This window comes from Capra hircus, chromosome 3 (assembly GCF_001704415.2).
Source record: "Capra hircus breed San Clemente chromosome 3, ASM170441v1, whole genome shotgun sequence".
Classification (NCBI taxonomy): domain Eukaryota; kingdom Metazoa; phylum Chordata; class Mammalia; order Artiodactyla; family Bovidae; genus Capra; species Capra hircus.
Genome location: NC_030810.1, coordinates 28,030,231 through 28,044,195, shown reverse-complemented (window position 1 = coordinate 28,044,195; position 13,965 = coordinate 28,030,231).

The following is a 13,965-nucleotide window of genomic DNA, read 5'->3' as shown; positions in this document are numbered from 1 at the left end:
AAAGGAGCCCCAAAGACGACAGCCTAAAATGACTTAGAAACCATTTAAGAAAACATATGGGTGTGATGAAATAAAGAAGGAAAGCTAGTGGATGAGACACCAGGATGCTGGTTACAGGGGGTGGGGGAGGTGATGGTCGAACTGGATACCAGATGGTTGGATGGATGCTGGCAAGGACCTGGTTTTTGTCTGGAGCAGTGGAATGATGGGTGCTGATCACGTTAGTAAAGACAAACGAGCACATCAAAGTAGGTTGTGCACGGACCAACGATGAATTTGTCTCATGTACCAGCCTGGGTGGTGGCCGTTTGATTCAGAGCCTCAGAAACCAGGCCAAGGAGATGGGGCTTTATTGGAAGAGCAATGAGAGCCACTGCAGGAGGGACTTGACTCGATTCATATATAGAGGTCACTCTAGTTGGTTACAGATAATGGCGTGGGGAGAAAAGGGAGGCAGGGTGTCCAGTTAGACGGCTACTGCCCTCCACCAGGCAGGAGGTGATGGTGGGGACAGGGGTTAGCGGTGGCTTGAGAAAGCGGAGAGAGCTGTTTTGCCACCTCCAGTTTGAGATGTGGGGTCAGTTACTCTACGCTTGCATCTCACACAGATCCCGTCTGCACCATGTGTCCAGCGGGGACGACCTCTGTGGACAGTGTCTCCTGGACTCCTTCGCTCTCTGGCTTCCAGTAGACCAGAGGGTGGGAAGAGATAGAATTCAGGTTTGCTCCTCTAAAATGAAAGACATGTGGTTACATCTGGTACCAACTACCCCCAAAGAAGAGGCATGGTGCTGAAGGGGCCTCAGGGTTTTGGAGGTTGTATATACTGGGAGTGCAGCTCTGACCATTTACTGAGGAAGTGCTATGCCTGCCAGTTTTAAATGGGGCCATAGTAGCAGCAGCTCTGTATTTGGTCCAGACTACAGTACAAGCCGTCTTGCCACTCGAGGCTTACAGCCAAGTGGAGCCAACAGGACTTGGGGTAACTGATGCAGATTGGCGTGAGGTATGATCCTGGGCATGGCCCCCACAGAGCCAGAGCACTAAGATTTGGGAACCCATCTTGCTCTCCTCCCTTGGCAGCTCTTCCAGGCTCCGGGAGAGAATGGACCCCATGGCCAGGGGGGACACTGAAGGACTTGGTGACCTGAGCTGCTGCGGCCTGGGTGTCCTCCTGCTGCCTCCCCTCCCAGTGTCCGTCTTCTCCCCTGCTGTGTGCTCCGGAGGCTGACCTGTGCAGTGCATCAAGGGGCGCCCTGGCCCTCTGGCTCCTGACTGGGCTCAGCATCGCAGAGCTCCCAGCAAGGGACTGGAGGGAGGAGAGGAGGGAGTCGGAGTGGAGTGTCCATGGGGGAGGCCCCTGCTCTTTCATAGCAGACTTCTCTCTCCTCTTCTCTCCTCCCACGTGCCACTAGCTGCTCTGTGCCCTCCCCGCTCAGCCACTCAGCGATGCCAACCAAGCTCTCTAGGTACCACACTGTCCTTGCGGTTTCCTGCTCCTTGCCAGAGCTGTTTATTAATTCCTTTACTAGACCTCCTTAAATTATCTTAATTGGAGCATGCTGTTTCTTGTGGGGACCCCGTATGATAGGTGTGTAGGCAGAATTCTAAAATGACTCCAGGAGTCCATGCCCTGTAGAATCCTCTCCCCTTTTGTCTAAATATGATGGGACAGTCCTGTGACGATATTATTTACAACCCAATCATAGCAGCCTGCAAAGAGATTCTCCTGCTGGCTAAGAAGAAGTAGGCTGCCATGCTGTAAGAGGCCCACATGCCTAGGACCAGAGAGTGGTCTCTCAGAGCTGAGAATAATTCCCAAACCACAGCCCGCGAGAAGATGGGGACCCCAGTCCAACACTGACTAGGAAACAAAATCTGCCAACAACCTGACTGAGCTTGTAGGAGGGCCCTGAGCCTCAGGCGACAGCGCAGCCCTGGCCAGCACCTGGGCTTCAGCTTGATGAGGCTCTGAGCAGAGAATCCAGTTATGCACTTAGCCAGCTTCCGACCTACAGAAACTGCAAGGTAATAAATGGGCGTGGGTCGAAGCCACTGAGTTTGTACTGATTTGTTATGCAGTCACAGGAAACAAGCGCATTGGATTTTATCCACATCTCCAAACCACAGAGTTGAGTGCGGGGAGCAGCGTTCCCACACTCGGCACAGATGTACGCACAAGCACCGCAGCTGGTCCGGAGGTGTAAGTCCATCGTGTGAATACTTGGCTTAGATGCCCATGGAACTTACTGCTGGGCTCTGCCCTCTGCTTTGGAGAATTCCCAGAAGAGAAGCCACTGGGAGCCCGATTTACAGGCGGCGTGCTTGGTGCGTCACCGCCAGCCAGAGTGGATGGGGCTGCATCATAACCCCATCCAGGGGATGCACGGAGAAACAGGGGTGAAAGGAGTTTCTTCTATGGGTGCACTATAAAACTCCTAGAGAGAAACACGGGCAGAATGCTCTCTGACGTAAACCACAGCAATATCTTTTGGGGGAAGGGGGCTTTCAGAGGGCAACTTTTTTTTGAACTTTCAATTTTATATTGGAGTTAAACCAATTAACAATGTTGTGATAGTTTCGGGTGGACAACAAAGGGACTCAGCCTTACACATATAAGCATGCATTTTCCCCCCAAACCCTCCTCCCTTCCTGGTTGCCAAATATCACTGAGCAGGAGTTCCCTGTGCTACACAGGAGGTTCTGGTTGGTTACCCACTTTAAATATGGCAGTGTGTACATGTCAGTCCCAAACACCCTAACGATCCCTTCCCCTCATCCTTCCCCTCTGGCAACCATAAGTGTGTTCTCTAAGGTTGTGAGTCTGTTTCTGTTTTGTCAACAAGTACATTCTTATCATCTCTTTTTAGAGTCTGCATAAGGGATGTCATATGATATTTCTTCTTCTCTGTCTGGCTTACTTCACTCAGTATGACACTCTCTAGGCCCGTCCGTGTTACTGCAAATGGTATTAATCCATTCTTTTCAATGGTGGAGTAATATTCCGTTGTATAAATGTCCTACATCTTCTTACCCATCCCTCTGTTGATGGACAGCTAGGCTGCTTCCCTGTCCTGGCTGTTGTAAATAGTGATTCAGTGAACATTTGGGTGCTGGTGTCCTTTTGGACCATGTTTTTCTCTGGATATATTCCCAGGAGTGGGATTGCAGGGTCATATGGTAGCTCAGTTTTTAGGTTTTAAGGAATCTCTATACAGTTCTCCATAGTGAGAGAACTATATGGGAGTCTCCAACGTAAACTGCACCAATTTTCATTCCCATCAACACTGTAGGAGGGTCCCCTTCTCTCTGCACCCTCCCTAGCACTTATTGTTCATGGAGTTTTGGGTAGTAGTAATTTTGACTGGTGTGAGGTGATATCTCATTGTAGTTTTGACATGCATTTCTCTAATAATTAGCAATGCTGAACATCTTTTTATGTGCCTCTTGACCATTTGTATGTCTTCTTTGAAGAAATATCTATTTAGATCTTCTGCTCATTTTTTGACTGGGTTGTTTGTTCTGATGATGTTAAGCGTCATGAGCTGTTTATAAATTTTGGAGACTAATCCCTTGTTGATCACATCATTTGCAAATGTTTTCTTCCAATCTGTGGGTTGTCTTTTCATTTTGTTTATTGTTTCCTTTGCTATGCAAAAGCTTTTAAGTAGGTCCTATTTGTTTATTTTTGTTTTTATTTCCATTATTCCAAGAGACAGATCGAAAAAGATAGAAAAAGATAACTGCTACCTGACATCCATTTCAGAGGAAGGAGGGATGGCCTGAGATATGGATCTATAGTGATTCATGGGCAGAGGTGGACAGGTTAGTGGGCTGCTCAAAGTTTTGGAAACAACAAGATTGGAAAACTGGTGAAAAGGAGATGAGTATGTGTCTGGACCTCTCAAAATAGGCAGTGTGTGAAATATTCACCTCTCAGGAAGTGTGCGCCAGAGGGCAACCACTGCCGGTGAGGCTCTCAGTAACTAGCGGAACACAGGGATACATCTTGCAGACATCAATTAATCTCTTTCCCCAGTTCAGTGGGCTCATGAGCAAAGCGAGTGTGGCAGCTGGTGGATTCGTCTGCTCGGGTTGCCACAACAGACCGGGTGGCTTAAACAAGAGAATCTACTACTCGGTTCTGGAGGATGGGGAGTCCAAGATCAAGGTGCCGTCAAGGTAGGTTTCATTCTGAGACCTCTTCTCTTGGCTTGTAAACAGCACCATCTTGCCTTGTGCTCACCTGACCTCTTCTGTGCATGTATGGAAAGCCTTTTCCTCAATGATTTGTAGGTGGTCTCTACATATTAGAGAGAAAATAGCCCTTTGTGATAGGTGTCACAAGCTCTTTTTTTGTTCCAGCTGGTCACTTGTTTTGACTTTTTTATCTTCTTAGTGCCATAAAGAGTTTTTCTTATTTTTATGTAATTACATTTATCAATTCTTACTTTTATGTACTCTGAATTTTTTGTTATAATTAGAAAGGTCTTCCCTGCAAGGCTATAAAACATCTTTCCTACATTCATCTTGAATATTTTATGATTTAACATTCTCTGGCATCTCTTCTTATAAAGACTATTCCTATAGGATCAGGGCCCCAGACATATGACCTCACTTAAACTTAATTACTTCCTTAGAAGTCCCATCTCCGAAAATGGCCACACTGGGGTGAGGGCTTCAACATATGAATTTGGGGAAGACACAAACACTGGTCTGCAACAGCAGGGAGGAAGGGTTTTCACAAGCTCAACAGCATGAATTTCCCTGACCAAAGCGGAGATGATGAGTGCTGCCGCGGCAGAGTGGCTGGTCTGCTAATAACACGCGCCAGTGTTGCCCTGCTCCCCAGGAAACCACAAGGATGGCAAGTTGATTACCTTGGATGTCTTCCATCATGCATCAATTAATCCTGATGGAATCTAGGTATAGACTTGCCTTCTCTGCTGGATACTTCTGCCAGCACCACCATCTGTGGTCTTACAGAAGGCTTTATCCATCACCATGGTGTGCCTCAAACCCAGAAATGCAATTAATAGGGAAAGCACTGTGGCAAGGGGCTTGCAGATGGTGGGATGGCCTGCTGGAGGCTCAGTTACAGCACCAGCTGGCAGGCAGCCCCCCGTGATGATGTAGAGGGTCCGCCTCTTAGAAAGGGGCATGCCTCAGAACCAGTGACCATGGTACAATGCTATCTCCCACCAGAAGCATCCCCACTCACTCTTCCAAAAAATAGCAGCTTTATTGCACATGCCATGTCATTCACTTATTTAAAGTGTCTAATTCAATGGTTTTGACTATATTCACAGCAGTGCAACCATTACCCACAGTCTACTCATGGCGACACTTTCATAACCCACTTATGGAATTTTTGCTTCGTGTCTCTGCAACATAGCAGATCGTGTTGGATCTCTGCCCAGATTCCCTCAGATTCCTCTTTTCCATGTTTGGGTCCCTCCTGGGTTCAGAGTGCTTTTGCTCCCAACAGACGCAACTGAGGCCTTTTCAAAGAACATCACTTGGGGTTTCAGAGCCTGCCTGGCACACAGGTTCAGCCAGCCAGAGGTGCCCGGGCACTGACATCACCCCAGGGTGGCCCTTCACCATTGACTAGGGGGGAAGGAGCGTGAGAGCCCAGTTCTCTGGCCTCACACCCAGGGAAGGGGGAGGCAGCATGTGCACGCCAGAGTTCACATGCTGGGCTGAGGCTGAGCTAGCCTGAAACGACATCCCTTCTTGATGCTCCCCCTTCCCTATCCTGCTCCCCTGCTTCCTAGCTGGTCTCCCCCAGGAGCATCTCCTTCACAAATCACATCTATACCTAAGCTCACCATGGGGCCTACTTTTGGAGGATCCAAACTATAACAGCGGCCATGGGTTCAGCTAGCTTGGGGGTGCTAGTTCTCAAGGCTTCCACCAGGAAATGCTGCCATGGTCCCACTAAATTAGAAGCTGGGCTTCTTCTTGGCTACTTTGAGCTCCTCATGGTATTGAACTGACAGGCAAAGAGTGGTCGAGCTGGTCTGAGCGGGTGACCTTGATTACTAAGAGGCAACTGGGCTCTGCTGCACAAGAGGGAAAAGCAAACTGGGCCTGGAACCTGCAGAGCCACTGAGGTCAGGGAGAGATGCTTCCATAGCTTCTAAAACTGGCGGCGGGAGTCTGCAGCAAATGACAGTGATGGGCTGACCAAGGACTGGAGCCCTATACGGAAGAAGACCTGGGTCACCCTCCCAAGCACAGAACTCCCACCAGCAGAGGGGCTGACAACATGCGAGGGGGACAGAGAAGGAGTGCTAGAAAGAAGCAGTGATGATGATCCGCCTCTGCCTCTCGACCAGCTACAGACCTGGGGCCTGCAGCCACGGTCTGAGTCTCACGCTGGCTGGCCAGTTTCTTTCCCCATTCCTGCCATGTAGCTGATGCTCTAGTTCAGGCTTCAGGCGAGAGCATGACTGAAGTGAGCATCCTTACAGGGCGATACGGCGGCTGATGGCTTGTGTCCCTCTTTCCGTGCTGAAGATGAGTTGCACAGGGTGAACGGTGACAGTGACTGTCTGCCCACCGCCCCAACTGTTCTCTGCCCTCTGAGCCCCAGGGGCTGAGTTAGAGCACTGTAAACTGCATCCCCTTGACCCCCAACCCCACCCCTGCCCCTGGCTCTTCTGTCCTGTGGCTTCTGGTTGGGTTTGGCCAATGGAAGGCACCAGCAGATCAGAAGGTGGGAAAAGAGCAAGGTAGGGCAATGGCACCCCACTCCAGTCCTCTTGCCTGGAAAATCCCATGGATGGAGGAGCCTGGTAGGCTGCAGTCCATTGGGTCGCTAAGAGTCGGACATGACTGAGCAACTTCACTTTCACTTTCATTCATTGGAGAAGGAAATGGCAACCCACTCCAGTGTTCTTGCCTGGAGAATCCCAGGGACCGGGGAGCCTGGTGGGCTGCCGTCTATGGGGTCGCACAGAGTCGGACACGACTGAGGTGACTTAGCAGCAGCAGCAGCAGCAGGGCTGTTTCAACCCAGTTCCCTCTACGGTCTGAGCTTTTTTTTTTCAAGCTAAAGTTACATCCCTCCATGACCACAGTTGAAGACAGCTGCGGTCTGTCTGAAGACAGCAACCTCCACAGGATCCAGCTTGCTCTGGGAGAGCTGTTTTCTAATCTAACTTTGAACCTTCAAGTCAACTTCTGTTTCCTGCCAGGACACCTTATAGACATGCAGGGAGAGAGGTTGCATAGATAAAGCTAACACACAGAGCCCAGGCCAGCCCTTACAGCACACGGGCCTGAGGGTAAGGACGTGGACTCAGACAAGCCAAATCCGGAGAAACAGCGTTGTCAAGAAGAAAAGAGGGTTCAGGACGTGCCTGAGGCATTCCAACATCCAGAAAGCAGGCAGAGATGGGGGAAGAGTGCAGTGGATGAAGAAGCAGGGGCAGGGCAGGAACCAGGAGAGACCAGCATCCCGGAAGTCTAGAGAAATGTGTGTGAGGTGTGTCAGGAGGTCGAGGGAACAGAGGTCAGAGAACTGATTGCTGGATTTGGTCATGAGGCCATCACTGGTGACCTCGATGGGTGAGTTGGATGTCATCCTTACCTGCGACAAACTCAACAGAAGAGGCGAGTGAGTGCAGTAAGGTTTTGGAGGGAGACGCGTAGGGCAAATAGGAGAGCACGGGGAGACTTGGAGCAGCTCCGTGGAGGTGCTGAGGAGGCCCAGGGCCCGGGTGGCCCAGACAGATGATGCTGCATGAATGAGGTATTTTGGGAAATTCCAGTACAACAGGGATAAAGAGGCATAGGAGTCTCTGGAATGGCCAGCCAGACTGTGGGCTGTGAAAGGCGTGCAGGCCAGCCTGGAGAGTTGGGACTTGGAGTGGTGGGGAGCCAGAGCAGTGTTCCATAGGAGCGGGGCTCGGGTCAGGGTATTAGAGTGCCTGGGTTGGGATGTGGAGGAGAAATGGCCTCCTAATCCTAGGAGCCCAGCACAAGGTGTGGTCCATCATTGGCACCTGATGTTTTTAACTCTGTGGACAGAATATGAGCCACTGCTGATGTTGAAGATGGTGGTTGACATCATCCTGCAACTGAGGCTAGTATACGGTGTTAGCAAAAAAAAAATTCACTCCAAATTGAAAAAAAAAAACAAAAACGAACAAAAGCCAGATGTTGAAAAACACCAACTTAATTAAAGACTGACAGGGAAATGGTCAGGGATTCCAATTCAGATAGGTTTCACACATTTCAGAATAAGGTGTTATTGCCTCTTACTTCCCCAAGTGGTAGAGATACGGGGAGCAACTGTTCCAGCAAATTGCTGACAACATTGGGAGGCAACTCAGTGTTTGCTGGGTAACTGGATTAGAGCTAGGAATTAATTGTCCATGAATGTGGAAAAACAGCCAAGTCCACACACAGTGTTCCATAGATTCCATCTACTACCAAGAAGAAGAAAGAGAGAAAGAAAGAAAAAAGATGCTCTGATTTCAATTGAAAAAAGAAAAAAGATGAAGAAAAGACACCACCCAGCAGCTAATTACTGACAGGCTAATGCCTGTGTTAGCTCAAATGCAAGAGCTGACATGATAGAATGTTAGCATCTCGTGATCTGCTGTTAATTAAACGTAGCACAAAGGCATAGTGGAGCTGTACATCTGCTCACAGGATGCGACTCGGCTGGGGGAACCCTCCCCAGCCTGCCTACACACTCGCTCATGGGGGATGGCGTGGAATCCCCAGCCTGGGCTTGAGGGCAGGGGCAAAGGACTTGATGGTGTGGAGGGTGGACAGCCCAGAAGGAGGGAAAGGTGGACTGGGGCCTGCTCACCCAGATGCTCCCTGCAGATCGGCTGTGTGTGCGTGCCCAGCCAAGGGTCTCTCTGAATGTGGAGGGGTCAGCTTAGTAGCCCTTCTTGAGAATAAAATCATAGCCAGAGAAACCTTTAAACATTTAAGATAGCATTAACAGCAAAAGATTGGAAAGAACCTAAAAGCCTCATAGCAGGACACTGGTTACATAAAGTAAGGTGCATCCATGCAGTGAAGCACTGCTCAGCTGCTAACAAGAGTGAGGCCAGGAGGGTTTCCAAGCTCTGATGCAGAAATTCATAACTGGGGTCCTCAAGAGCTCTAACGGCTCTGTGCACTCGGCTGGGGGAAAATTACATCTTGATTTCCACATTTCTACCAATTACAAGTGCAGGCCACCCATTCCAGGAGAAGTGGCAGTGACTTGGTCACCAACAGAAACCATAGATTTTCTTATGTCACTTTACAGTGGTTGCAAATAACTCAGAATATTAATTACATCACTACTTAGAAACTGTTAATAGTGATTAGATCCCGCAATAGATTTTGTTTTTTAATGCGTTAGTAAAGAAGTATGTGTTTTACAACCACAAATGTATTTCTCTATTTTTACAAGCACCTTAAACATAATTGATTTCCTCTGTAACCTTATGTGCTTTATTTTTATCCATTTAAAGCACTGATCTGGGAAGGGATCATAGGTTTTGCCTGGTTGACAAAGGAGTCCATGGCTCAAAAAAGGCTCAGAAATCCTGATCTGGTGTTAATGAAGAGAAGTGTGCAGAACAGTGTGAATCACGTGCTCCCCTGTGTGTGTGTTTAAAAACAACAACAACAACAACAAAAACCTATCAATGGAACAGATCTGAGAATTCAGAAACAGACCCACACAAATAGGTCTTATCTTTGACAAAGGTGCAAAAACAATTAAATGAAGGAAACATAGCCTCTATACACACGGTACTAGAACAATTGGACATCCACAGGCCCATAGGAAAGAATCTGCCTGCAACGCGGGAGACTCAGATTCGATCCCTAGATCAGTAAGATCCCCTGGAGAAGGGAATGGCTAACCACTCCAGTATTCTTGCTTGGAGAATTCCATAGACAGAGGAGCCTGGCGGGCTACAGTCCATGGGGTTTCCAAGAGTCAGACACAACTGAGCTACTAACACACAGCTTACAGGCTAAAAAATGAATCTCAACCTCACACCTCAAGCAAAAATGAACTCAAATTTAAAACGTAACACTGAATCTGAAAAATCTGAGTGGGCTGTATCAATTTGCTGCTTATGATTAGTGCCTAATTGGGGAAAATTGGGTAAACATTACGTGAGATTTCTGTGTTACTTCTTAGAAGTGCATGTGAATCTATAATTTTCTCAAAATCAAAGTTTAGTTAAACAAACAAAAGGCATGTGCAAATCATCTCTGGAAGGAGACAGCAAAAAGAGGAGACGTCTCCGAGGAAAGAAATGAGAATGGGTAACAGAGGTAGGGGAATAAAAAAATCTGTTTCTGGTTTCTACTTTTAAGTTGTTAACTGTTTTCATGAATTACTTATATTCACAATTCTTTAATTATTTTAAAACAAAAAACAAATAAAGTCTGGAGAAAGATAAAGAAATGAGTATGAAGAGAAATCATTCTGGTGAAAATCAAAACTGTTCCTAGGTTACCTTTGAATTAACAGCACCATTATTGATAAATTTCCCCTCTACCTTGTAGAAGGGTGTATATTTAAATTTTAGTAAACTTTTATTATGCATTAAAGAAATCAACTTCATGCTTCTTTGCTCATTTTCAAAAAGAAAATGCATATTAGTCACTCAGTCATGTTTGACTCTTTTGCGAGCCCGTGGACTATAGCCCACCAGGCTCCTCTGTCCCTGAAATTGTTCAGGCAAAAATACTGGAGTGGGTAGCCATTTCCTTCACCAAGGGATTTTCCCAACCCAGGGACTGAACTCGCAGGAGGATTCTTTACCATCTGAGCCACCAGGGTTCATTTCCAAAATGAAAATAAAAGGTCTTTATTTTAAATAATTTTAGTCCTTGTATAAGATCTGAGCAAGGCTGTTCTTTGTGTTCAGACTGTTGACATGGTTTGAGAGCAGCTGGGCTGGGTGGACTACAGCTGGGCAGTAAGTCTTGGGGGGACCACGACTTCCCCAAGACTCACAACTCTCCTTTGCTGAGAAGCAGGACAGCCCAATGCAGTTAGGAGCTTAGCTCTGGACTCAGGTGGAGCTCAGATTTGATCCTGGCTTGCCACTGACAGACTATGCAATGAAGAGAAAGAACCTTACCTCTGCGGATCTCAGTTTCACCATCTGTAAGATGGGGGTATTATGGTGCCTGGCTGAAGGGGTTGCTGTGAGAATTCAGAGAGAATCTGTGGAAAGCACTTAGACAGCGCCAAGCACACGGAGACCACAGTGGTCAGCCTGTGTGATTCTCAGCCTCCTGACAGAGAAGGCCACCTTCGATCATCTGACTACACGCTGTACACTGAGAGGCGGCATCGGAGGTGTGTTTCTCATGAGCGCTCCCTACATCCTCAGCACACTTGAGCCAGTGCTACGGGGCAAAGGGAGGCTTGAGAGGTTACATGATGTGCCCAAGTGCACACAGCCAGGAAGGGGCAAGGAGAAAGAGCAGGGCCCCAAGGCTCTGGGCCATGGCCAAGGAGAAGAGGCCAGGGCTCATCCTGGGGCCTCTGAACAGCTCTCCAGTAAGAGGAGCTGAGGTCCAGGCCTATCAAGGCCACAGCATCCAGGAGGGGAAGGGGCTCTGGGAATCCTCAAAATGGCAAGGAGAGGACTTGGTCCCCTGTCCTAGCCACAGAGGGGCACGTTCTATCTGTACAGCATCCCTATCCCACCCTCCAGGAAAACCAGTATGTCATGGTGGGAGGGCTTCTCTCCAGTAGGATGTGGGGGGCCCAAACCTAGAGGTGGAGCCTTAGAAGACACTCCACTTTGGCCACAAGAACAAGCATGGTGAGAGTCCCAGCTCTCACCATGGGGCTTGAGGTGAGGCCCAGGCCACAGCTGGGGCTTGGGTAACAGTGCGTGTTGACAGCCTTCCAACCCAAAGACCACTAGGGCCCTTTCCACGATGGTCATCACAAAGCCTATTTCAGCATTCTCTCTGGAGGTTTAGCTTCCTGGAGGTCAGTGAATAGAGTGGGCAGCGGTTTCAGGAGGCAACCATCCTCAGGCTGCTCTTCCCGGGCTGTGCTAGAATCTGCCCAGAAACAGGGGTACATTCAGGTGGTTCGTGTTAAAAAAAAAAAAAACCTCAAGATAGTAATTGATGGCATAATGGAAATTGACAATGAAATTAAAAGACCCTTACTCCTTGGAAGGAAAGTTATGACCAACCTAAATAGCTTATTAAAAAACAGAGACATTATCTTGCCGACAAAGGTCCATCTAGTCAAGGCTATGGTTTTTCCAGTGGTTGTGTATGGATGTGAGAGTTGGACTATAAAGAAAGCTGAGCACAGAATATATGCTTTTGAACTGTAGTGTTGGAGAAGACTCTTGAGAGTCCCTTGGACTGCAAGGAGATACAACCAGTCCATCCTAAAGGAGATCAGTCCTGGGTGTTCATTGGAAGGACTGATGTTGAAGCTGAAACTCCAATACTTTGGCCACCTGATGCGAAGAGCTGACTCATTTGAAAAGACCCTGACGCTAGGAAAGATTGAGGGCAGGAGGAGAAGGGGACAACAGAGGATGAGACGGTTGGATGGCATCACCGACTCAATGGACGTGGGTTTGGGTGGACTCCGGGAGTTGGTGATGGACAGGGAGGCCTGCCGTGCTGTGGTTCATGGGGTGGCAAAAAGTCGGACACGACTGACTGAACTGAACTGAACTGGTGCCCAGGGATGTATGTTGCCCTCTGCATGCCCTCGGCCTTTTATAAGCTATGTGACTTTGGTCAAATCACTATTTGCTCTATGCCTTATTTTCCTTTATAAAATAGGAAATGAAACCATACCTCTTCCCTGGGTCACTGCGAGGATTAAATAAGGGGAGGGGTGCAGTGTTTGGCACACAGTAGGGTTTCAGTGAAGGCTGACTCCCTGTTCTTCTGCCCACTCTGTGATGCCAGAGCAGAGCACATGTGCAAAGTTGAGTGAGTGACCAGAGGCAGGGCCACTCAACCCTCCACCTAATAATGCACAAGCTGGCCCTGAAATTCTGCAACCAGCCCTGGATAACTGCAGTCCTAACCAATGCTGAGCCCATGCTGGGAGTCGGGACAGACAGACAAATGAAACCTTGTCACTGTCCCCCGGGAAGCTCAGGGCTTGTGGGAGGGACACCTACTCAGTGGGATTAGTGTGACAGCGGGCAGCCGAGGGCATGGGCAGTTTCAACAGGCTGAGACCCTGGAGGAGGGGTCGCCTGGACTAAGTCTGAAAGGGATAAGCAAAAGATGAGTGGGTGAAGCTGGAAAGAGTCTACGAAGAACGCTCAGCATGAGCCAAGGCTCAGAAAGGAGAGAAAGGGTAGGAGAATGTGGAACATGGTGCTTGGAGCTACTGTATGAAGACAAAGATAGTAGAGCATCTATTTGACCAGCAGGGTAGTGCAGAGGTGATGGCTGAGAGGTTGATGATCACAGCCCAGTCTAGAGACTCACCGCTTTGATTTTCCAGAGAGATCCCAGGTCTCTGGGGAGCGCTTTAAGCCTGTTCTTCCAGCCGCACTTGCAGAAGCGCGGCGATGGACGCTCCTGCTCCTGCGAAGGTTGGTCGCTAAGCAACAGGCCCCGCCCCGCGGTGGTCTGGCCTCCACGCGCCATCTACAGGCGGCTCCCTGCCGGTACACCCGGCTTCATGGAATGCTGCCAGCTGCCTTCCACCCTGTTCTCCCAACTCATAACCAAGTCTTGGTCACTTAGATTGAGCAATGATGTCCCTGGCCGACGGTCTCTCTGCTTCCAGTCTTTTTCTGCATGGGCCTGGCTGACTCCACCCCTACAGGAGCTAGCTAGGCTGGGCCAGCCAGTGGAGGAGAAGCTGGAGAGGTGGGCAGACAGGCTGTGCTGAGAACATTCATCTTCAGAGCAGTAGGGAGCCATGTAAGATATGTGAGCACAGCAGCAACATAGGCAGATCTGGTGTTTAAATGCTCATGT